Source organism: Anser cygnoides, chromosome 9, assembly GCF_040182565.1.
Source record: "Anser cygnoides isolate HZ-2024a breed goose chromosome 9, Taihu_goose_T2T_genome, whole genome shotgun sequence".
Taxonomy (NCBI): Eukaryota; Metazoa; Chordata; class Aves; order Anseriformes; family Anatidae; genus Anser; species Anser cygnoides.
This window is the reverse complement of record NC_089881.1, coordinates 24515739-24538796: the sequence shown is the minus strand read 5'-3', so window position 1 is coordinate 24538796 and position 23058 is coordinate 24515739. Positions and strand designations below refer to the sequence as shown.

The 23058-nt window shown below is 40.2% G+C and overlaps 1 long non-coding RNA gene across 3 annotated transcripts in view; it reads left to right on the top strand.

Moving 5' to 3' along the window:
• LOC106043553 (uncharacterized) overlaps nt 1-23058 on the top strand; it is an 87289-nt gene that overhangs the window by 17492 nt on the left and 46739 nt on the right. For all 3 annotated transcript variants that reach the window (XR_010833533.1, XR_010833531.1, XR_010833532.1), the window contains exons 3-4: nt 8116-8282; nt 11749-11965. This is a non-coding gene — a long non-coding RNA (uncharacterized lncRNA). The remainder of the gene's footprint in view (nt 1-8115; nt 8283-11748; nt 11966-23058) is intronic.

Here is a 23058-nt window from a genome sequence, read left to right as displayed (position 1 = left end):
TACATTTTGCATAACTTTTTTTCAGCAGATGATTTTTTGTAAGCTCTTTATACAACAGGGCACACAAAGGGGAGTTGGAAGAGGTAAGGTTCATCTTGAGTGCAACGTCTATTTTAGTGAGGAATACTATTTATCTTGTGGTTATACCTCAAAAAAAGACGACAACTGGCAGATGGTTTTTCCAAAACATCATCAGGCTAGTCAGTCACGCTGCAGGATTATGACATATTACAAAGAAATAATAAACATTTTTGGACGCATCTGGAGACAAGTGCTTCCCTCTACTCACTTGACAGTAAGATGCCCAGGTGTGTTAAGAACATGCAAAATAACCTGTATGTAATACATTTTTCAGGTCCTACTTTAAACTTGATACTTGTTTTTTAGAACGTGGGGTTTTTGAATGCCTTCTTCACTGAGGTATCCTTTCCAGAAGGCCAATGAGAAGTGCCTGTTACCTCTGAACCTGGCATCTGGTTACAGATATCCTTTTTCATTATTTCCCACACTTCAGAGCTGTTTTATATAAAGGCCAGTCCCATGTGGGCTCCTGCAGGTGTGGAGCCGCAGGCTCAGAAGGGCGATAAGCCCCCAGGTCTGTGCACCGGTGCTGCGCGGCACTCTGCTCACTGACATCCAGCGTTGGTGCTGTTCGTTCTTTTTCTTACTGCTTTCCACGGCTGCCTCGGATCTTTGTACCTGGGACAAATGGGATATTTTTGAAACAATCAGAAATTCTTCATGTTCTGTCTCCTGCTTTCTGTGCCGCTTTGGAGATCGTGCTGCCACCAGGACCTCGAGAAGTTCACTTGGTATTCACCATTGTTTTATTCCCGTACGTCTTTGGTAGCTAAACACATCTCTTGTAAAACTCTGGGTACCGAGACATGATTCATTTGCATACAAAAATGATTTTTGACTGCTGTAGGGAGTACATATAAACCTCTTGTAACTTGGCAAATACAGATTTCATTGTTTGTCTCTCAGAAGCCATTTCCTGAGTATAACCTGGGAGTATTTGACTTTCCTGAATGCAACCAGATATAACCCTGATGAGCTAATGTAGTTTTAAAATTATTAGTTTGTTATTTGAGTGTAATTATATTCCAAGACCAAATCTTTTCTAGAATTAGTTTTGGTTCTGCTCCTACAAGTGGGTATTATTTGCTTTGTGTAATTGTAGATCTTCAGTTGCCTTGGCAACGTAACACAGTGTTAAATTTAGAAACTAATTTGTTTTCTGTCACTTTGCTCTTTCTTGTTAAGAAGACAAGCTGTTTGCTATTAAATAAAACTTGAAAAGGAGGAGAGATAAAGTGTGCATAAAAATGTAACGTATAAAATATCATGTAGCATTCTCTCGTGGATGAAGGATAAAGCACTGGCGAGGCCAGGAGGGAAACTCTGTTCCCGAAGAGTTAAGTGGAAGCTGCTTTATGCTTCTGCGGGGGATTTGCATGGAAGCATCCCTGCCCTGCTGAGGCATTGGTACGTCCTTCAGAGTGCCTCCTGCCTACAGGCCATGTAACTGAAAATTTGTCTGTGTGCATACATACATTCTGTGCACACGTACGTACATATGATACACACATATGCAATGGGAGAGCTGCAAATGGGTATGCAGGTGTTCCACGTCTGTGTTTATAATCCTGGTTCTTGCACTGGCTTTGTTCTCTCCCACCACAGGGAAGGTCACTTGGCCTCTGTAACTTTTAGCAAAAATACTGACAGCGAGCAAGTTACTGAATTAAGCACAGGGAAAGTCTAGTGAACTTTTGCCCCTAGGAAGGTCCCCCTCTGCCCTCTTTCTTACAACTGAGAGATTTTCTAGCCTCTTTGCCTGCCTGGCAGATGCTTGTCTAACCTCTTAAAAACCTATCCTGATGGAGGTCCCTAAATAACGTTTCACTGATTAGCGCTCTTTAGTAGTAGAAAAAAATCCCAGTATTCTAGTTAAATCTCTGCTTCTGTTTAAGCCTATTACTCTTGTACTGTTCCCAATAGGCATGAAGGAAAGCATCCTCTCTCCTCTTTTACATGTTTAAAGGCTGCTATTGGGTGTCTCCTGAGGGTGTGTGTGGTGTAGGAAACACCCAAATTGTCTGTATGTGAAAAGCAGAGGAAAAAAACACCTTGCTGTTAGCAAGACCACCAGCCGTGTATGTTATTGCCATTGCCCCAAAACACCGCTAGCCCTCAGTTCAGCTAAGGCTGTGGGTGATATCCTCTAGAGTATTTAATATATAGTATGAGCGAGGCTGAATGGGATGAAGTCAGGCAGTCTGTGGGTGGTGGGATCACTTATTCATTTTGCTGACGGAAAAGTTCTGGAGTACCGAAAATCGCAGGGGTACCCTAGACTGAAGGTGGATGATTTTGATGGTTCTTGGTCCAAAATGTCAGAAGACAATGGAGATAAGTGAAGCAGGTCCCTGAGTTTTTTTTTTTTCCCAAGTAGTGTGATTTAGGAAGCCATGATTTACCTCTACAGAACCTTACTTGCTATTGTTTTCCACTTAAAGCCAGCAAGTTCAGCCCTATTTCAGAAAGAACTTAAGTGTGTGCTTGACCTTGGAGGGATTCAGGTACTTTGTCAAGTCAGTACCTATATACGTGTGCCACTGCCTCAGCTTTGATTTGTTCAGATTAGTTGAAATGGTGGCAGGGCAACTATTTTGTTGGATTACTTTAGATTACTGGTTTAAAAGGAGAAGGGAGGAAAAAAATGAAGAAAGAAGCAAGCACTCAAAGATTTCTGGTCAGTGTTACTGTGCAACATCTAGTAGAGGCTGTTCCAAGTGTTTAATTCTGTATATTTTCTGGATATTTCTGCATTACAGCGCTACATCTTGTTAGTATATTTTATAAAATCTATCAAAACAGACACAATTGCAAAATTGTCTTTGGGATGGAACTGAGATATGTATCGTGTCACAGCAAAAAGCTTAAACCAGTGCTCAGAACTTTCCAGTGATGTTAGCAGAGGATTCCTGAGGAAAACCCATGGCAGTAGTCATCTCTCCATCCATGATTAAGTCTGCACTTTCACAGCTTCCTTAAAAGTGCGTGAATCCTGTACACTAGAGATTTGTCAGTACATGGCCAAGTGGCTTTTGTCTAACTGGTTGCGTGCCATTTCTTAATCATGAAATCATCTACTCTACAAATATTTTCGTATGTTAAAAAAAAAAATTAAGTGCACACTTTCATGACAATTTTATTTGGCTTTGCTTCCTAAAATAAAAAGCAGTAGTAATAACAATAATAAAAAAAAAATCCTGACATTATTACCAATAAGTGGGTCAGTCTACAAATGGATAATAAAGGAATGAAAAAAAGGTAGAATAAAAATTCCTGCTGGCAGAGATGGATTGCTGGGCTGAGAGTTGCTGATGATCAGCATTGCTGTGCAGCCACGTTTTTAATGGCTTTTTATTCAGCCACTTAAAATAGATCATTTGTGACAATTTAGGACACTACTGAACGTGCATTGTCACTCTGATGTGCCAATTATGTCAGAAATAAAATAATAATTTTCTAAAGTCCTTCTGGGATTGCTCTGGCAAAGCAAGCTCATTTTTAAAGAATACGAGAGTTTCCTTTATCTTAACACTTCGTCCACTGTGAGTTTTGTTGGAGATTTAATTCTCAGACTATTTCTGTAGCTTTGGATTAACATGTGATGTTCCCTTGGAGACAAAGGTGGTATTTTATATTACATAATATGATGGGTTCAGTACTTTTTTTTAAACAATGTGTAAATCAGCCTGGTATCTTTACAGCAAAAGGGAGAATATAAAATATTGATGTTACTGCTGTAAAAGTAGGTCTTTCACATTAATTTTTTTAAAATAAGGAAGTAAAGTAGAAACTCAGGAATGTTTAAGTGAGTAGAAAAGTAGGCTGGCAAATCCATCCAAAAAGTTGCACTTTTGTGTTGTAGGAGATGGTTTTTATCCTGCTTACACTGGTGGCCTTAACTTGGGCTGGTGAAAGCTGAAAATTGGTCATCAAAACTGTGCAGATTGGACCCACTGCTTTGGGTGGCGACTACCTGCATTTTGTCTCAAAAGCACCAAAGGAACCTGTGTACTTGACAAAAAGTAGGACGATGCGTGTAGTTTTTTTCAATATATAAAATTCTCCATAGTCCTGATCCTGGTGCCATCGAAGATGGTGGGGAGAAGTCCTAGTGCTTTCGGAGATCTCTGCTCCCACCACTTTTGAAGACGTACGCCTGGAGCACCGTCCAAAGGCTGACTGGGTGCAGGGTGGCCATGCTGCGTGACCTCACCGGCATGCGCTGCAGATGGCACGTGGCGCTTGCTCTGGGGCCTGCTGGCCTCCAGGGGCTTTCTGGACATCACAGCAAGCCCCAGAGCTGCCTCTACTTCTTCAGATTATGCTAGTACCTCGTTAAATAAGGTTCTATTTTACCTTGTAGGCTTATAACAGATTTTGCAACGGTGTCTTAAATTGCGACCATGTCCTACAGTGCTTGAGTACTGTTTGTGTTAGGGGTCTTACTTGAATTTTATGCGACCTTTAGATCTGTTAAGTATTGAAAATAATATACACCTTAAAAGGCATTCTTTTCTACCCAGTAAGTTTAGTTTGTGCATTTTTTGTTTCTATTTTTAATAACTGCTAAACCGATAATGTAAGTACGGTTTCTGTTTTTGTACACTTGGTGATATACTCACGTAGATAAAACCTAATCTGTAGACCAATATGAATCAATTACCAGTGTGTCCAAAGTGTTGCTAAAGTGCAACCAGCATCTAGCTTCATGCATTTCATCAGGAGCATCAGAACAAGGATTGACAATGCAATGCCATATGCTGATGTTTATGATCTATAGTTCTAATCAATATGTTAAGCAATATCAAATTTTATCCTTCGGGCTTTTATTTTTATAGAAAGAAGTAATAATCTGTGTAGAGGAAATGAAGTTGAAAGCTGGCAGTTTGAAAATGTGATCTCAACTTGAACTAGTGCTGCCCTGTCCACAATGTCTCTTTCAGGAAATAAAAAATTGGATTTGAAGTAGACAGTGCTGCATGTTTCTGCAACAGCATGTGCAGGGTAGACACTGAATCTTCTAGATTTTTTTTGGCTATGTTCCATTTTAGTAAATGGACTGGTCTTTTACCACCTTTGGTTTAAGGGCTAATAGATAAAGTTATGGAGTCTCACCACAAAAAGAGTATGTCTTAGGTACTGCTTGTGCTTTTGGCTTGTACTTTTTGCTTTTGGCTTTGGAAATACCCTACCAAGTGTGTTTGTTTTTTTTGTGAGTGACTTTACGGAGGATACATACCAGGCAAGTTCAACCTACTGGTGCCCGGTTTTCTCATCGTCATAGGTTCTTTAGAATCAGCATAGCTACAGTCAACAGTCATATTCAGGAGTGTGGCAAGCTAAGAACTTGACTGGGCATCATAGCATGTAAAGTAAAGCATATAAAGTAGACTTAATTCATAAAAATACTCTAGATTTTTCGTCAACATTCTAGGAAGAATAGAGAGGAATACCCTCCAAAATAACTTCTATGCCCAGAACAGATTAGTTCGGTTTAAATAGTTTTAAACTGATTAAAAATTCTGTACTGCTGTAAAGCACACTTATATAAATTTTGCGCTCAAATAATAATAAAAAAGACAAAAAATACATAAAAAATAAACTCTACACATAATCTTAAACAGGAAAGAGGTGGGTGTCAGTTTTGTAATCCCAGTGTCTGGCTTTGAAAGGCAAATCTGAAAAGCACGCAGCATGTCTGCTTGTATTTAGAATAGACTTGTTGAATTCTGTTCAGCCAAAGGAAAGTAAGCCAATTATAAGGAAGTCTTTTTTATTTTTAGTTCAAGTAGAATAATAAGATGAATCAGCCAGTATGGCACTTGGGCTACTTCAAATACTCTGTCTTTCACCCAAGCAAATACTGCATAGCATTTATGATTAACTGGCTGCTATTTCCTTTAACTGCAGCTGAAGTGTAACGAAGTTGATGGAGCTATGTTGATCTCAGTGCTTGAGGAGCTCTCCTCTCTGTAGGTTGAGAGCTGTACCCCAAATCCTTCTACAATGTGTGTATGGGGAAAAAAGTAAAACCATAACTTTTAGCTCTTTACTTTCACTTCTGTTGCTATTCCTGGATTAATCGATAACTGAAAAGTAAGAGGTACTGCAATAGAATTTTCTTGATTTCACTGTTTGAGTTTGCTATGACACAAATTTGATAGTATGCGTTATACAAGGGAGCAGTGCTACCAAAAAGCATGCAAAAGCTATACAAAGGAGACACGGTTACAGTCTAAATACAGCTTGTGTAAGCAGTTCCCCAGGTTGAAAGGTGGCATACTGATGCTTGCCTAAAACACTGAAGTGTCTGGGAACATTAATAATACATTTTAATCATAAATTTAATACATTTGCTTCATAAGGCCTTCCTTATGTTTCTTTAATATCTAATGGTGCTGTCAGTGTAGTTGTGGATGCTAAAAGGCTGCATCAACTGCACGGTGCTTCTGAGGAGCTTCTTGTATCTGTCCAACTTATGAAACTGCAGACTGAAAAGATTCTCCCTTTTAATTTGTTCAATAAATATGCCAGTACTTCTCACTTGATGGTGTAGAAACAGGAATTCACGTTGAATAACAGATGTGTACCTATGTGATGGAACAGAAATGTGCATTTCCCGGTGTCTGACCTGCTGTGCATAGAGGCATTGGGACAACATCTACTTGCCACAGCCTGTTGCAAGTGGCGTATACCTTTTGGGTTAATCATTGGATATGCTGCCCCTCTGTAATTGTCAGCATTTTGTTATAAGAGCTTCAAGGACGTGGATGTTTTCTGGAAGGAATCAGGCAAAAGATACTGATAACTTTACTGCATACTGAGGTGAACTTGGATCCATCTTTGGAATGGGTTTGCAAGAAGTAATGAAATGGCAACAACTTGTGTCCCTTAGAGTGAACTAAAATTCAGTCAGTCTTTGCTAGATATTGGATGAAAACTTTTTTTAAAATTTTAGCCAAACCTACCTAATGTTTCTTTTAATTTGGACCCTTCAGATGATCCATTCTGTTGTGGAGGGATTCCAGAGGTGACAAGTCTGAAAAGAAAACATTGGAAGTACATTAAATATCATTTGCACAGCTAATTTATGTATATACTTCATAAAATGACAGGATTTCTACAGCGTTAGGCTTAAACTTTATGCCCACTCAGTTTTCTTATCAGCTGTATGCCAGCGGGCTATACACATAATTCTCTCTTTCACTGCTTACTGGACCCAAGCCTACTCAATTTAGTTTAGCTGGCAATGGCACTTCTCACTTTCTTAAAACATGGGGCCTTCCAATTTCCAAGAATGTTTATAGTATCATAATAATTTGGAACAGGTGTTCGAACCTCTCTCCTCCACTGTGCAACAGAAGGTTTATATATTTTTCATTATATATGGAGACAACTCATAGCACTTAGGATGACCATCTGTCATTGAATTTCTTCTTTTTGACTATAAGCAAAATGGATTTTTTTTATTGCGGACACTGGTGCAGCTGATGGGACATCCCACTTCCCACATAGAGTTTTATGGTTAGTCATTTCCAGAGGATTAGCCTGCTTGATTACTTGACGTGACTTTCTTTCATATTTGGATAATTCCAGTGAAAATAAGGCTGTGTGCACTTCAGTTGGAACTTCTTGGTGCGTGATGTCCCTGTTTGAAACTGATGAACCTTCCTGTGATAAGGGATCACTTCTATGAGGAGTACCCCCAGAACTTCTGGTGCTACTGGATAGCCTCTTATTCCACTTCACATCTCACCATCTCATTCACTTTTTTGTAGAGAATAATTTTTTTCTTTCACAAGTTGTTTTCATTGGTGCCCCAGAGGACCCACTGAGCCCTCTTCTTTCTCCTTTCCTTCCCTTCCTTTTGTTTCCTGTTTTCCCCAAGCTCATCTCCTGTCCTGTTCAACCTGTGCCTGTTGATGGCCTCTCTTCTTCCATTTGGCTACTTCTTGTTCTGCCTAGCAGCTCTATAAGCCCTTTCATGACAGTTTTTTAGAGCTGAATCTGTGGTGTGTTTTCGTTTTTCCCCAGGTAGTGCTGAAGTGCATAGGCTACCCTGGGCGAGATTTCAGATCCCACGCGATTTAGCTGTGAAACTGCAGTGGTAGCAGTGCCTGCACGATGGGCTACCACAAAAAAGAATTTCTGGTGGAAAACACAAATAATGCTGCTGCGTTCTGGGCTACGGTTCAAGCTTTGTACGTACCAGTTTGTACTGTGGAACTGGATGTTTTCTTTTAATATTAATAAGATCACTAAGGTGAGCTGTGATGAGAGTAGTTACCACAGTTCATTGTGAAATTATATCAAGTCTAGCAATAACTTTTTCATGATAAAGGCACCAATTGCATGGAAACAGTGACTTTAGGCAACTCTTTGTGGCATACCTAATCTCTCAACTGGGAAGGGAAAGCGAAGTGGAAGATGCACCCCTCAGAGGTCCATGACTACCAGTGTCTCCGGCGTGCCCGCTGGGAGCTTCCAGCCGTGCCTGAGAGCCTGGACCTCCCCTTAATGCCTCTTCAAAGTGCTCTGCCTTCAGCCTGGTGTGTCACTCAATGCCTGCTTTGACATCTTGCAAAGGGCTTTTATTAAATTTGCAGAAGGAAGGGATTAGTGAAGAGTTGTAGGGAGAGAAACCCGAACGGTCTGCTGTGTGGCTGGGGGGCTGCGGGGTAGGGTAGGGAGATTCAGGGAGACCTCGAACTACGCCGTGAGTCAGTAGACTGAAGAGCTTCTGTTAGGGGGCTAAAAATCCTGTTGGGCCTAGGAAGGATTTTGCAATGGTTTGCTCTTTCTTTGAACTCGCTTAATAATATAGTGTCATTAATGTGCTACTAAGCATGCTAACACAGCTGCAAGCTATTGTGTTTTATGGATATAGCAGATCTTGTATCCCTGCCCGAAGAAATCTTATGGGAAATTTTCCAAGAACTCATTAATAGCAGACACTAAATATACATTCCCACTACAAGAACAAGTACTCTCAGGTCTAGTAAATTGTTATGTCAATTAATTTTATACAAGAACACTCCCAGACACACAGGTGGGTGAGGGCTGTAGCTAGGTGAGAGCTTACTTTGTTCCATCCCATCCTAAATTATCAAAGCAAATCCCTGCTCAAAGCTGGAGAAATACACGGCTCCCGGATGAACGGCTCACACTGAATTAAAGTAAAAGCTTTCCCATAGTCACCCATTCAAGGGGACATTTGATCTGAGTACAAGGCCAGTCATTTTACTTCGCTGCTTTTTGCATCTTTGAGATAGTTAGGGCTCTTGCCCCAAAAATTCCACCATGAAGGCTCTTCTGCCCTTTCATAGTTTGTCCCCTTTTCATAGGGGATGATTTCTCCCCTTCCCTAGGAAAAAATAGTATTGAGAAAGGGTAGAGACGGTCATGTTTGGGATGTCTCCTAGCCTCTCCCTCCCAGCATGGTGCTTCAGCCAGAGCAAGGTGGCTGGCCACATCGACTTGTGTCTTTGCCATCCGTCTTTTTCTCAGGAACATAAGAGAGGACTCTTCAAACAGAATTTAAGAGGATGGTCTAGTCTTTGCATGACCGGCGATTTTCAGAGCTTCCTACAGTTCAGCCCAAAATGGGGTTTGGAAACCATTGTATGCTGAAATGAATGGGAACTGGGCACCCAGAGCTTTTTGGCAGACTCGTGCACCTCAGCTGCATAAGAGAAGATAATTCAACTCAGGCAAGTCCTCGGTGTTATTGACAGTGGAAATAAGTCCTCAAGTTCTGTGCTGGCTACAAAGGGACTGGAATTTGGCTATGTATTCTCAGGCGCATCTAATTCTGATACTAAGGAACTAAAATTATTATTAGTACACATCTTGTATTACAATAACATGGGAAGCAACAACTTTTTTTACTAACTTGATTGATAGGTGAATAGAAAAATACTAAAACTTATGAAAGAATGAATAAAAGCAAATAATAGAACAGTCTCTAATAGCTTCTAAGGGAAGATCAGAATAAATAATTTAGGGTAGTTTTGCATAGATAATTTGATTAGTAGGTGAGAGCAGATTTCCCTAAATCTCAAGAATAGCAGTTAAAACAAAATGGTAATAGCTGAAGAGAGAGCAACAATTAGCCCAGTTCTACTAGTCCCTTTCAATTATAACTAACAGGAATGGCAAATCAGTTCAGCCCTTGGAGATCTGCCTCTGCCTCTATCTCCCTTGTAGGCTTCAATCTACATCTGAAAGTTAACTATTACTGCATTTTTGTGGAGTCGATGGCTGCTATAACCATCAGCAGCTGCAGACAAACCCAGGTAAACTCGCGCTCAGGCCTGTTTCTGTTTAAGAGCCGTAATCTGGATTGCAAAGTTTTATTGATATAATTTACAACTTTGAACAGAAGTAGCCATTTTTGTAGTAGATTATATTCTCATTCAGCCTTTGAAAAATAACTTATTCCATATACATATTTAGTTTATATACATATAGACTTATAGGTTACACAGAGACATAGTCTACCTAGTGCTTAAATGTCTAAACAAATACAGGGAAAAAGACCGGAAAATCAATTTCTAAATTGAATACATTTCAGCCATGCGGGTGAATAAGTTGCAGGACTGTGCTCCCTAGGAAGCAGTTTTTCTTTCCTTGTATTTCCAGAGTAGCTGTTGATATAAAAATGCTTTGTCAAGCTGAGCTCTTGGCTGACAGTATGGCAGGTTACTTCTGGGGAAAAAAATAAAATTGGTTATTAAATAAATTTGGAGTCACATCAGGAAAGATCTTTGTCATTTTTTTCATGTGGCTTTATAGTAGTCTAATAAATTAATTTAGCAATTAATAGTTACCAAAAAATGTAAACTGTTTATTAGTTTAGAAATGCACATGGGCACCATATAGCTTTTGTTGCAATGACTCCTATAGGTGGTTATACAGTGATATACGTAGCTAGGAGAAATTCAGACTAAAATATTTTCTTGTGTATTCTTATATGTATTTGACTATTTTGATCCATTCTCTTGAAATGGAATATTTTTTTTCCCTCTTTCAGGATATAGGACCTGCTTTGAGAACTAGGAGCTTGAATTTCTTTGCCGTAGTCAGCCCTTTCCTTCCTGTCTGATGATACTAATATTGCGTGCAAAGAAGCATATGTCATTAGACACTTATAGCAGTGTGAAGCAGAGCTACAGTTTCTACAAAACAAAACAAGTATGCCCTCATATCTGTGTACTTCTTGATGTGCTCAGAATTTGTATATTTTGCAATAAATGATAGTTATCATCAGTCTTCAGCTGAGAGCATCTTGCTAATTTTAAGCTCTAACTTGGGGGTTATTCAAAAAAAATTATCGACTTTTCAAAAAAGAGGGATAATAGATTGAATTGAGTTCTAGCAGAGAGAGGCTCTAGTAAGAATTCATTTAACTCCACACAAATGTAGCTCTTTATTTCACCTCTTCCATCATGACTTCTGTTTTTGAAGCCTGTAATTGTTATGAATTAATGTTCCTGAGTGGATTTTGAGCTCCTTTCTTCAGATTTATTCAATATCTAGACAAATATAAATTACCGAATACATAGGAAACTACCTAACCGGTCTTCGGTAACCAAAGGGGCAGCTGAAGATAAATGATATTTATATTCAAAAATTTAAATAGAATATTTTTTTCCCTGTTAACATTAGTGGAAACTGGATCAGATGGCAGAGCTTATGAATGCATGCCTACGTTCTTGCTTGTCTTAAGTACAAAGCTTTTGAGAAGAGGACTGTCTTGGTGGCACTGGCCGGGCAGCTGGTGCAATGTGTTCCTGCTCAGTGCTGGAAAGCAGCGAGGGCGGCATGGAGAGCAAACCTGCTGCCAGCAAGGAAAGAGCGAAGGGCTGCAGAGCAGTTAATGGAGGTAGGATATGAGGGTCATGGGTCGTGGATCTAGCACTCCTGGATCTTTGCTATATGTTACTTTAAACAGGTTGGTCATCTCTGCATCGACCCCTTTACTCACAGGAGTGTTCCCGGCCCACCGTTGCCTTGTCCTTTCCCCCCATCTTAGTGCTGTGGCAACATCTTATTGTAAGAGCAGACGGAACATTTGCTTACACAAAGAGTTAATGGGAAACAGTAGCACAGCGAAAACCTCCCACTTAGGACAGAACCATGATCATTAGAGAAGGTGGATGGAGGTCAGGATGCTCCCTCTGATGTAAATTCACAGGCAGCGTTTTGCTGCTGCAGATGTAGCAGGGCTCTGTAATATGCAGAGCTCCAGTGATTTGGAACCTCCCACTTTACCTAAGCCCTCATATCTTGTTTTCCTTAGCATTTTCTTAACCTTCAAAGAGGAATGGATTAACTTTTTAAGTAGGCATAGTGCTGGCAACTATGAGAACTTGCATTTACCACCCGGAAGAAACTTGTCAGTAGAATACGTTTAGGAGAGTGGAGGATGATTCCTTCCTTAATTATACATTAAAAAATGGTAAATTTATTCCTGCAGATTATTCGAAACAAATTATTCAGCCACCCTTAGGGGAGCACTGTGAAGTCTGCAAAATGGGTAATGCTTGGGCACTTTTGCTATCGATATCTACCACTGCTATAGGTGAGAGAGTTTGAACAGACAATTAGCCCAGGAGGTGGTTGCATGGAGGCAGAATTTGTGTGAGGAGCAAAGGGATCACACCAGCTCATAATAATCACGCTTCTGTTAAGAGATATCTACTACAACTGCAGCAAGTTCCTTGTCCTTTTTTTCTTGCATAGATTAATACTACTCTTCTCTTGACTTTAGATATGTGTGGTAATAAAAGCTCCCAAGCTGACAACATAAGCTGTGGGGAAGAAAAGACTGGAGAAAAAACACTTGCAGGGCAAAGCTTGCCATCTGAACTCTTGTTATATTATCCTGACCTAACAGCGAGCCACTGTTATCTGTTGAACATCTGGAGATGTACATGCTGCACTGACATCACCTCAGCCTTGAAAACGTGAGAACCAGGGATACAGGTGATGTAGTCCCCTCCATGACAACCGTGTTATGACCAACGACCCAATTTGTATCATTAAATTCCTGAAATAAGTTACGGAATTATCAACCTAAGCGTTGCTGAGACAATGCAGACCAACCATTCTTGGCTTCTCGTCAACAGCACCACAATCTAATGCTCTTTTTCTAGAGGAAAATATGTTGTGGCTAAATTCCACGGAAACAAAGTACTCTGGATCTGGATAGTGAGTGTGGGTTTTTGGACCTGTGGTGAAGAGAGGAGTGGACCTGGACCTGCGGTGTGGATGTGAGAGAGGAATTTGGCAGGGGAGTTGCAATTCTTGTCTGGTGGTGTGTCAGAGTGGTGTGAAGAGGTACCTCCTCTTTGCCCTACCTGTTTGCCTGTGAGTTTTCACATGGGTTGAAAAATCTCTTTGTAATTTGCTGCTTGGTTAATCACTTTAGAAGAACTCGGTTGTGGGTTGTGTTTTCCATATAGTGCTGTCTGTCTGGATTCTCCTTTGTCCTTGGCTGGTAGTTCTCATCAGTAGACGCAGAGATTGCAGTCAAGCTGTGAGAGAAAAAACAGTTAAACTTTATGTGCTAAACATGCATTTAGAAGACAAACTTTCCAGAACAATCAGAAAAGGAAGAATCTGGTTCTTGATATTATTCCTTGTTGAGTCTTATGTAGCCAGGTTCAATCTAGGATGTGCCCCTTGGTGTAGTTTGTTATACATCATGTCATGTTTCACAAAAATGTGTGGTGTTTGTAAAAGTAATGGAGAAGTTTTGCACCCATAATAAAATATGTCTGCCATCTTTAATTAAGTCCAGTCCCTATGGGTAAAAGTATGTAAATCATTCTCCGATAATAAGTTTGCCATTTAGTTTTATTTGCAAAATGACACCACTGAGTAATTGCAGAACATTATTTACAAAATTAAACAAAAGCGCATGCAATTCAAAGAATTAATATATCCACAAACTCAAAAAACCCAAACAAATCAAAGGGAATTCATTTGTTTGACAGGCACGCAAACTGAATAATAAAATGGAAAAAAACATGAGTTTGAAGCAATTTGGCTTGGAATAATTTGAGAAAGGAAGAGAGAGAAGGCGGGGGCAGGAAGAGGAGGGGAGAAAAACAGTTTTAAATGACAGTTTAATTTGGTATAATCTCTACTGGACAAATTGAATGAGATTACAGTTGTATGAGTGTTAGTGAAGCAAATGTGTAACAGTAAGAATTGGGGAAAAAAATCAGTTTGTTGTTTGTGATGGTTCTATTTAATTAGTAGTAAAAACAAAGAATAACAACAACCATTAAAATATGCAGATTCTGGGGCTTTTGCTGATTTACCTGCTTTCATTCAGTCTGCTGACAGGACTCCAGTTTCCATTCTTGTTGTTGTAGCACTTGTGAACTGTGAAAATACAGGACTTCCCATGGATCTGATGGGGAAGAGAGTGCAGAATTTTCTCTTTGAAAGGTCTAGCTTCAAATTTGCTCTAGTGGAAGGTGTTCAGCAGGGTGTGGACGTAACAGCCTGATATTTTCTCATGCATCTATAAGCAAGGGTAACCAAATCAACCAAAGGCAGCCCACTGGGGAAGAGGGCAGATAGTCTTCAGTTTGCTTTCCCTGAGGGCTGATCTCCTCAAGACACAAATCCCATGGTGCCGGTACTTACTTGATTTAACGTATTGCCAGGTCTAAAGCCATCAGTATGGAAGTTCTGTGTAAAAGTGGCAAAAGGGTAGGAATATTTCTTTTAACTATTTTGGTATTAGTATCAAAGCCCCATAAGAAGGACTGAAAAACATGACAGTTCCTTTTTGGGAAAGCCTTGTATGTGTTACAGTCTGAGGCTAACAGTAATAACATTTTTCTCTTTTCTGATTTTAATAAATGCCTCAGGGCATTGCATTTGGTTAAATCAAGCAGCAGACAAAATGTAATGCGCTGGTAACCTCTAAAGTATGTGCAAAAAGTTTCTTCATAAAATATGTATGCAGAACACAGCGCTGTAATGATAATGATCCTCTCTAGGTTAGTCTATGAAAGATTTAGTATTTTAGGGTCTGTAGTCTTTGATTTTGTTTGAAAGGGGTTCCAAGTATTTTACTTTTGTATTTGTTTATTTTTAATGAACTTTCCATTAGCATATGAAAGTCATATTAACATATACTATGCTGAGTACTCAATTTATGTTTGTTTCTACTCCTGGTGTGTATTTGGATGGGAAAAGTTGTCGTATCGGCCTGTAGATGGCATTCTTGCTCAGCAATTTAGAGGTCGGTAGCGAATACAGAACCAGTCTCGCTTTTTGTGCTGATGTGGAAGATGCATTTTAATTTATGATGCTCCCTTCCCCCATGTATACGTTGCATATGCTGTGTATAATCCATTTGCAGCGGCTGGCATTTCTGCAGAGTATAAGAATGATAAAAAGTGCATTGAGCTTTCCTGATAACCATTTAAGTGATTTCTTCTATGGTCTGTGTTTGACACTGACATGATCTGTAGTTAAACGTGTTTTCCCCTGTTAAAGCTGGAGCCCTCATCTGGGTGTGTAGGCAGAGGTGTACGTGGGGGCTGCTCCAGTTCCCTCTTTGTGGAGAATGGGGTCTTTCCAGGCAGTAGAAATGGTGATTTGTAGGCAGATGTTGCTTTGTGCAAACAGCAGAGCGAGCTCTGGAAACAGGCAGTGGTAGGCTGGAGTTTGTGGGCAGCTACTGCTCTTTGCTTTTTGTCCTCTCTCTGTGAAGCATTATATTGCAAAAGAAGGAAATTGCACAGCACGGGTACTAAACAGTCTGCAGGTAGGGACAATCCTTTCTGAATTTGGGTGCAGGTTTTTGCTCTGGATCTGGGGATGCAGCCAGCAGGTGTACAGATACCACTGTGAAGGCCACTTACATTGTTCACCAAGTGCTAACTGTGGATGATGCGCTCAGGGTCTGTGGATAGGGAAAGAAGAAAGCAAACTGGAATGGGAAAATGGTTCCAAATACTTGAAGCTTCTTTCTGGCTCATCAGGAGTTGAAAAATCTTGAAGCCTGCCACAGTGCTGCAATGCAACAGATTCCAGGGGCCATCCCTGTTGTGTTTATTTTGCAGCAATGATGACATGCATCCAGCTTCCCTCCCTAAACTCTCAGATTAATTGATTCAGATCTATGGCTAAAATCACAGCCCCAGTGGTCCTTCAGTTGCTTTTCTGTATGGTAGGAACTAAGTTTGTGTGTGTATTTTGAGTACTGGGTCCTGATTCCTTTGAATAGCCTGCCATCCGCATTGTTCCTGCTGCATCTCATCTACTGTCCCTGTGCTGCTGCTGCAGTTTATCTTCATTTTCCCCAAACTCAGCAAACTCTTCCTGTCACACCAATGCCTTTTCTGCTCCTAAGCTGGAAGCTCTCTCAGCTGTTTCACAGTCAGCAGAATATCTTTGGGGTAACTGTCTCTCCCAGGAGAGCTGAAGACACAAGCAACCCATCTTCCTCTTGGGAAGAGTTGAAGGTCTGCTGGAGCAGTGATCGATTTACTGCTGGAGGTGATGTGAGGTGGGTTTGCTGCTTGTGTCTTAGCCTCGTGTCTTCTTCGAGATTACCTTTGCAAGCAGTCGGAAAGCGTAATTGTCTTACAAGACAATACCAGAAATCTGGTTGGGTCAAACTGGGTGAGTAAACATCAAGCCCCTTGTGTGCAAATACTCCTCAGCCTTACCACAGCAGTAATTCTTAGTAAGGAAGAATAGATGAGAATTGTTCCTTCATTAACTGAAGTCATAGGCAGAGTGTGAAACATCATTACTGGATAGACATAGGAGGATAATATTGGGTCAGAATGAGTTGCAGTTTTGGTAATTTTGTTGGTCATGATTGACTTTTTTCCTAGTATTTCCTTCATGGCTTCTCTTCAGGAGACTAATTTTAATTGTCAGATAAACTGAAAAGTAGTGGCCAGGTGATTATGCCAGCTCACTGTTGTCTCTGCAGAAATACAAAGGAAGAAAAACAATAAAGTAGAGGCAGTCTTACTGCATGTGCCAAATCTGTCATTAAGCTGTGTTAACAATGCATCCATCCACAAGGAGAAGAAATGCCGAGAGCTGGTAATATCACTTTGCAGAGTTCAACTTCCATTGTATTGCTGGGTTCTTGATAATGTGGAATGTTTAAGATTCCAGGCTAACATCACTTTCCATTTGTTTAGAAAATCCAAAGGGTCATATTTGTCCTTGTTGCTGCCAGCCTCAACTCTGATGCAGTGCCCAGTGCGCTGGAGTCCAGTGTTAACACTTCTTGTGTCATACAAGTCTGCTTCAGGCAGAGTAAACAAGGGGCCCACATATTTTATCCTGCAAAGCACGAAGCAGAAATTTCTCTCTTCTCATATTCTTGAACTTTTAACATCTTTCAAAGAGGAAGTAGTGTTGTTTTGAATTAGTGTAACAGTGATGCCTGATGGCTCCAGCAGACATCACTCAAGGCACTTGGGCTAGGTAATATGTGAGAAACAGTAAGACTTTCTGCTCCAAGAGGTTGATAATGTAGATTATAATGTGATTATGCTATTTACAATCAGATTACTCCAGTGCCTTGGAGTTCAGGGAATGGACTAGATAACCTCTTGGCTTGGTTATGCTCAAGAGCAAGACAAAGTGTTTTTTTTTTTTTTCCTAAAGAGCTGGAAGTGTGGGTGCAATACCGGAGAAAAGTGATAGAGAAGCAGGAAGAAAGAGGACAAATCAGCTTAAGAGACAGTAGTCTCAATACATTAGTGGACCAACCACTGCCCTGTTTCTAAGGGTGAGAAGTAAGAGGAGAAATAGAGACGTGTCCTTGGAGTGCAGGGCGTGCTCGGATTCAGAAACCAGAACCCTATTCACAGCTCAATAACATACACAGACGAATGTAGGGGGTTCTGTGGGTTCATTTATGTTTTCATAAATGAACTAATGAACTCTAAGACTTCAGAGGCAGAGATAGAAAATGAAAGAAAGAAAAATAACTTTTCCCTGTTTTACCTAAAATAGGCAAAGTTTTTCTTTCTAAATGAATATATTCAGTAACCAGCCCTGGAAGATAAAACTTTTATTTTTTTTTCCACATTTTGTTGACCTTTACTATTTTTTTATCACCTGGAATCTATTCTGGGAGTACCAGAGAAATGCAGAAAAGACCATAAGAAGGAATGTTTGAGTGGGGTATCAGGAAAGGAATGATTATGTAATGTGTTTTTATTTTTCATTTTCATCTTAGATCTGAATTTGCGTTACATTAAAGAAGGACTCTTGGCCTCTGTTGATAACTGTAATTGTGCTGGGACATTGCTGTCCTTCTCAAGGTTGCAGTCATGTGTTAACTGTATCTGTGTTTGAAGACAAAGGAAAGGAAAATTGACTAAAAGAAGGAAGTTTCGGCTTCTTTGCACTTGTTACCCACGTAGTCCTGTCACTGGTTTATCAGGAGCACAATATATTCCAAACACATGCTGGAATAAACAGCACACACGACTTTCCTCTGATGAATACTCAATACGGAGCTGTCAGCTGTCTGAGCCAGATGAGTTTACACAATTTTTTTTTTTAGCTATTCAAATGCGAAGACCGAGAGTCAGGGACATCATGTGGATTTGTGACATTCAGAGGCAGACAATGGACTCAAAAACCAAGGAATATGTTGCTTTCATTCATACAGTGTCTTCCGCAGTCCTTCTTTGTCTCTGACAGTTATAATATTCTGATGGTTAATAATCACTTAGATCATTTAGGGGCAAAAGCCACATTTAGTGTATATTGAATCTCATAAAAGGATTCCCGTTGACTTAGAGTGGCAGCGCAGAGACCTTAGTAACTACTGTTAGAATAATTCAATCAGAGTATTAATGCATTTGAGAACGACAGTGTAGTGGTTTTTTTTTCCAAACAAGGTTGAGTAGAAACTCCTCATGCAGTAAGAGGAAAAGAGCTGATAGTCTCTGGGAAGTGTACGATATTTTTGAGATGTATCTTTCACCCTTTTATGTCGTTCTTGCCCCTACCTGAGAGGTAATAAAATAATAAAGGGCTACTTGTTTTATGAATATCCTTACCAAAATTAAGAGTGTCATTACAACTACTGTAACAAAGGCATAAAGCTGCTAAATATTGTATAAAATTATATGGTTAAATTTCCATAAACTTTTTTAGAACCACAGATAGTAAATATTTGGGTGAATATTGTTGGCATGCCACAGAAAATAAATAAATCAGCATCTTGGGGAAAGACGGCTTTTCTAAATCTGAGTAAGAAAGTGCATATTTCAGCCAGCTGAGTATATCTGGTTTGAATCACGGGAAATGGGGTTTTAGTAATTACATGGTGCTTACCATAGGAATTGCTGTGCTTGCCATTGGGGTCTTGTGGCAGAAGTCTACTTGAGCAGCCACAGCAGTGTCATGGGAAGCCAGGAGAACATCTTGCATCCAGCAGAGATGCCTGTCACAGGGAGCCTCTGCCCTGAAGAGTTCAGAGTTTTCTTTTAGAGGAGAAAAAGTCTGGGATCTTGCTGCTGATGTGGCTGAGTCATTTGGGGAGAAAGACAGCTTCTCAAGCAGCATGTTACAGAGTCGTGGGACCTATGTATAGAAATGAGGGAGGCTACAGAACACTGCCGTAGGTATATATGATCAAGAAATCCAGTAGGAACATAACCTTATTTTGCGCTAAATCAATTACATTTTTGTGAAGTGATGTCTCTACAGACTTGGATTTTTGTACAGCTAAAGAGAATTTCTCTGGAGCCATTTCTGTATTTCAGAAAGGTGCGACCCACTGAAATCCTCTTCTGGTACTGCCAGCGTGGGGGTAGTGACTTGTGGGAGTACTTGCTAATCTGGCATTTGCACTGTAAACAGCATACATTTGTGCACATATGGAACAGCTTTCCTCATTACATTTGAGATATATTTCATTAAGCTCAGCTTATATAATCGCTCCGAGCTATATGGTAGCTTTATGATTGACGTTAAGGAATTTAAGACAATTTACTAATCTAGTGTGACATTTTAGATATTAGTGGAACATTTTAATGGAAGCTGGTGGTAAAAACTTGTGGTTTTATTAAGTGATGTTTAAATAAAACATTAACTAGAAAAAGTGTGTGAAACTTCTGGAAAAATACCTGCAAACTGCTGACCAGCCAACTCATTTCAGAGTACCTGCACCATAGCAAATTCTAGTCTTATGTCCTTGGCATGGAGGGAAAATGGTTTTGTGGGTATGAAACACCAACAAGAAAAAAAAGTTTGAATTTAAGATAGTTTGTGTACAAAGAATCATATTATCTTCATTGCACCTGAAAAGGGAAAGGGGAAACTTTGGTCAAAGTCTACAGCAATCATTTAGGATGATAAGTGTTTAAAAACATTGAAGAATGCTAGGCTCAGAAGAGCAGAGCTGGAAGCACCAAGGCCTTCATGATGCGTTTTCAGTCATTTCTTATTTTTGAAACTCTAGTGAGGTCGGCAGGAATTTCATCAAGCTCTTCAGCTGAGTATGACAGAGCTATCAGTCTACCTGTGCGACAAAGCAACCCATGACCTTTAAAGGGGTAATTTTGATTAATGGTCCTTTTGGGGGTGCCGTCCTCACCTGGCCACTTGGATAGCACTGGGAACAGACATCACTGGCACAGAGCACGTGTGCCTGGTAGTAAGGCAAAACCTGTAGAGCTTTGTTTTTCTCCCCAGATGACTAAGCCACAAGTCAATGATGAACAAGACCGGTGGATCATTATGTAAAGACTGCCCCCGTAACCTTGCCAAGGTCAGTGTCAGTTTGGCTTATTGGCTGTGTAAGTGCCGGTCATGCAAGTTAAAGATGCCTGAAGGCAGCCTTAACCCTGGAGCACGTTTCAGTGTAACTCAGGTGTCATATTCTTACTTCCTACAACAGAAGCTGATGGAGTGTAACACTGCCTGAAATACTTGCTATTACTAAGGGTTTAGGAAGTATTTCTACCTGTATGTAAGTCAGATTACGTTAACTAAGCCTGTGAAGATGCTTCCAAGGTTAAGCACTTCTTATTTTTATTTTTTTGGCTAAAGATGTTGTTACAGAGAACAGAGGCACTTTACAGTACGGACTTCCCACTTCTGAAATGTTACGTGTGAGGATGTTGCAGAGAAGACCTTTATCCATGATAGTATAGTTATTCCAAATGGCATCAGTAATGTTATTCTAAAGGCGCGTTTCTGAGCTGACATGTTAATATTTAGTACCACTCTTAAAAACAGTTAAGCAAATGCATTTTTATAACATATAGAGCAAAAAACCCAAAACACAGAGCAAAAGCCAAAAAGGCCCCCTAAATGGGCTGCCCGGTTGAGAGCTGACTGTCTCTGTGGACATGGTGAAGGATTGCTGGATGCAGGATCCGCTGAGCAAGAAATTCTGACTGAATTTCTTTGTATTTTTCTGGAAAACATCCTGACATGTTTGAAATTTGTGGGCTTCATGCTGTGCAATTTGTCTCAGTAGAGGCTGGCCTTTTTTCGCCTTTTGCTTTCATTTGGCACATTTTGCTCGTACTTAGTGGCATTGGATACTACAGGATATCACTTTGTTGTATTTTATCCCACATCATTCCTGCACGTATATAAAGCCTGAGTTCTCTCTTCACAAAAGAGCAGGATTCATTTATAATTGCCTGATAGAGCTGGAAGAAAGAAATTTCCCTCTGCAGCCCATGCTGTACTGGTGTACCTGTGCTTGCTGTTGTTGGTGTCTGTTCTCTGTTGGTTCTCTCAGGCTTCACGTTCTCTTTCCGTAACATGTCACGCATCCTTGAGTCCAATTCTGTGTGAAGAATTACAATTGCTGGTGGTGCAGCACCTCTTATTTACGTCGCTGTACAGCCCCAAATGAATATGTAGTGAGCTCAGTGCTGCAGGTACATGGTCCTGCACGGTCCATGGCCGGGAGTAGCTTCTTGCAACTCGAGGACATCTGAGCTCATGAGAGTGAGCCAGGACATAGAACAGTGCTAGAAGTAAGTAGCATTAAAGCCATTTTATTATGGGGTTCTCTGAGACATAGGGTGGCTAAACCTGCTGTGGCACAGCCTGCAATGGCAGCATCGAGGCAAAAGCTGGGCTTTATCTTGGCTCCCATCCTGTGGTCTAACCACTACGTGACACAAAAACGTACTCCGTCATTGAGGTAGTTCTGCTATTTTTTCCCAACAGAAAATTACATTTTTATAAATGGAGATAAATACAAATAAATTATGCATTAAAAAGACCGAAGTGTAAAACAAGCTGTGCAGATTTATCATTCTGGTGGTGTTATGTTCAACTTAGCTCAGTTTTTCTTATCTTTAATAGAGCAGCAATTTTATATTCTCTGATGAATTGTTTCAATGACTGTTGACTTTTGGCAATTATGAGGCCACAGCAAATAAAACAAACCAGTGTGCACAGGAGTATTTTAAATATAATATTCTCTTTCAGATGACATTTGATGTCTATGCATTGTCACAGTGTATAATGGCATCCTGTGACATATGTCAACCCTATGTGACAAGCAGCATGAGGAATAGATTTGAAATATAGAGGAAATAAATGCAAGAATCAATGGCTTCTGCTGGCTGCAGTGAACTGTGCAGGCCTCCATGCTTGGCAATTTCATGTTTTATGTAAAAGAAGAAACTCTTCTGGAATGCATTAAGGAGTCTGTGCACAAAACCACTTAGAGTAAGTGAATCCAAGAAAATATGGTCAAGTAGAAAGGAGACCAGTGACCATACCTTGTATGTCTGCAGGCACTTTGAGTAGCAGCTCACAACGCTGTTGGCTGTTTGGCTCGCTAAGTTTTGAACCCAATAATTTGGACGTGCATTTAGGGAAAGAAGCATAGTTTAATGGAGTTTTGTGGGTATTACATGATATTCTTTTTACAAGCTTTTAAAGACTGCAATATTCTCGCGTTAACTACAGGAAACATCATAGAAAAGGGAT